Here is a 3,319-nt window from a genome sequence, read left to right as displayed (position 1 = left end):
ACCAGGATGGGATTTGGAGCAGACACCCCTTGGTTATCCCAAGCAGCTGGAACAGCTGTGGAAAAGCAGGACATGAGCTGGGATCTGCTCCCTGGGAAAAGCACAAACCACTCAGAGCTGCTAGCTCTGCTGCCAGCTCCTGGCCAGGACATCCCAGGGTGGTTTGGCTCCCTGTCAGCCCTGCCCTGGGAGCCCTTCTGTGTCACTGAGGTACCTGATCCCAAAGCAGCACCTTCACCTTGGCATGAGGAAAATCAAGCTAAATCCCAGGAAAGCAGGAGAGCCTGGCAGCAGGATCACCCCAGGATACAGATTCAAAAAAGAACAAATTTAATCCATACCCATCAGCACAAAAATGAGCTGATGGATCCTCCATGTGCAGGGAATGAGCAGGACCTGAGCTCATTGCAATAGAGAGATGGATTACAGTTGGGATTAGGATTGGGATAAGAACCAAACAGCCTTCCTCCACACCTCCAAAACCTTTCTGCTGAGCCAGGGGGGCAATTCTGTCCTCCCAGGTATCAGGACTAGCATTTGGCAGCTGGATCCTCTCAGCTCCTGGGGATCCCAGGATCCCAGCCAGGCATCACCAAAGTACTCCTTTGGAAAGGGAAAAGCAGATCCAGGGGGGTGAATTTGGCCTTCCCCAGGAAGGGGCTGGATTTGGAGGTGCCAGAGTCACAGCTCACCCCCCTCACAGCCCCAGGATGCTGCTTTTGGGTTGTTTCCTCCTGATTTTCACAGATTCCAGCTGGGCCGGGAATGTTTGGCTGAGGGAAGGATGTGGGACCTGCCAGGGGTCTCAGGACCTTCTGGCCTCCTGCCCCGACCATGAGGGGAGAGCTGTGGGTCCTCCCCAGGGAGGAGCAGCAGGGGGTACCCCAATCCCAAAGCATCTTCATTAATGGGACACCCTCATTAATGGGACACTCCAATCTCAGGGCTTCCTCATTAATGGGGCATCCACACTAATGAGGCACCTCCTCCTTGGGGTGCCCTCATCTTCAGAGCACCCCCATTAAAGGGATTGCTTTTAGGGGCATCCCACCTCCATGACAGCCTCATTAACAGGGTACCCTCATTAATGGGATAGAACCATTAATTGGGGGCCTTCGCTTCTGGGGTACCTTGGTTTTCAAAGTGTCATTAATGGTGTACCCTCACCTCATTAATGGGACAGCCACATTAATTGTGGACCCTCTCTTCTGGGGTGCCCCCTTGTCTCCAAGTCACCCTCATTAATGGGGCACCCCCATCTCTGGGGACCCCAATTAATAGGGCAGCCTGATTGTCACCTCCCAGGACAGCCACCCCCTCCCTTGGCATCCCCCCAGAGCATCCCATGGGAATGGGGCTGGGTACCCCAAAGGGGGTGGGGGGCACCCATCACCTCTCTGCCCCCCCCATTCTGTGAGCTTGCAGAACTGGAAACCAGCTGTGGTTTGGAAAAAAAGAGGAAAATTTGAGTTTTCCTCCTCTGTAGGAATGAAACTGCAGGAAGAAGTGGCTCTGGGTCCTGGAGCTGCTGCTGGACTTTCCTCCCTGCAGGAGGATTTTATTCAGCTGATACAAACGATATCTGGGGCTTTTTTGATTCTGGTTTCCTCCCGGCAACGGGTGGTGATGAGTCAGAAATCCAAAATAAAGATAAATAAGTTTAAAAATAAAGGGAAGCAAAGGCACAACTCCCATCCCACTTGTAAATAAACGCCGGAGCTGCTGGATGGAGCTGCAGAGGCTGCAGCCAGGGCAGGAACCCCGAGGGCCGGGTGGTGTTCCAGGACAGGTCCTGCGGGATTTGGGGTGCTGGCAGTGCATTCCCGGGGTGCAGGGATGTGTTCCCTGCTCCACATCCCTGCAGGAGCGGGCACGGAGCGCCGCTCCTCGAGGGGAATACCCTGCCCGGACTATGGTTAACAATGCAGGAGTTTGGATGCTGGAGCAGGATTTTGGCAGGGTGCTGGGTTTTCTCAGGCTGGAAACGAGCCGGCTCTTCCCGGGATTCGGCGAGATTTAACCCTTCGGTGCCCGCTGGCCGTGTCCATCCCGGGGTCCCTGCCCAACATTCCCGCTCAGTGCGATGAGTCCGGACCCTGCCACGGCCCAGAAACGCCCCGGGCGGGTGGTCCCGGCAGGGATTTGGGAACAGCCAGCATGGCTTGGCCAGACACACTGCCCGGCGCTGCTCCTCATCCTCACCGCCACCACAAACCCCGGGGGCTCTGCTGAGTGACCCAGAGCCGCCTCCACCGCTGGATCCCGGGCCAACATCTGGGCAGCGCCTCTCCCAGCTTCCTAATTAAGGAATTCATTAAAACACCTCCCGGCCGGGGGGGTGACGGTGCGGGGGCCGTGCGCCACCTCCAGTGACGCTCTTTGCAGCCCCAAAATTCCCACCACGGCCGCCGGCGCTGGATTTTGGCAGGAGCAGCCGCTTACTCAGCCTGGAATTGAGCCGGCTCTTCCCAGGGCAGAGTCCTCACCCCTCCGGCCAGCCGGGCTCAGGCTCAAACACATCACTTGGGCTCAAACCCATCCATCCAGCTTAAACCCATCACTTGGGCTCAAACCCATCACTTGGGCTCAAACCCATCCATCCAGCTTAAACCCATCACTTGGGCTCAAACCCACTGATCTGGCTCAAACCCATCACTTGGGCTCAAACACACTGATCCAGCTCAAACCCATCACTTGGGCTCAAATCCATCCATCCAGCTTAAACCCATCACTTGGGCTCAAACACACTGATCTGGCTCAAACCCACCACTTGGGCTCAAATCCATCATTCAGGCTCAAATCCATTGCTCCAACTCAAATCCATCACTCCAGCTCAAACCCATTGGATCCAGCTCAAACCATTGGATCCAGCTTAAACCCATTTGATCCAGCTTAAACCCATTGGATCCAGCTCAAAACCATCACTCCAGCTCAAACCCATTGGATCCAGCTCACACCCATCACTCCAGCTCAAACCCATTGATCCAGCTCAAATCCATCGATCCAGCTCAAATCCATTGATCCAGCTCAAATCCATTGCATGGGCATAAATCCATCAATATGGCTCAAACCCATCACTCCAGCTCAAACCCATCACTCCAGCTCAAATCTATCACGTGGGCTCAAATCCATTGATCCACCTCAAACCCATCGATCCAGCTCAAACCCATCACTCCAGCTCAAACTCATTGATCCAGCTCAAACCCATCGATCCAGCTCAAACCCATCACTCCAGCTCACACCCATCACTCCAGCTCAAACCCATCACTCCAGCTCAAACCCATTGATCCAGCTCACACCCATCACTCCAGCTCAAATC

The sequence above is a fragment of the Parus major genome, chromosome 26 (genome assembly GCF_001522545.3).
Source record: "Parus major isolate Abel chromosome 26, Parus_major1.1, whole genome shotgun sequence".
Classification (NCBI taxonomy): Eukaryota; Metazoa; Chordata; class Aves; order Passeriformes; family Paridae; genus Parus; species Parus major.
Note: the sequence above shows the minus strand (reverse complement) of the source record.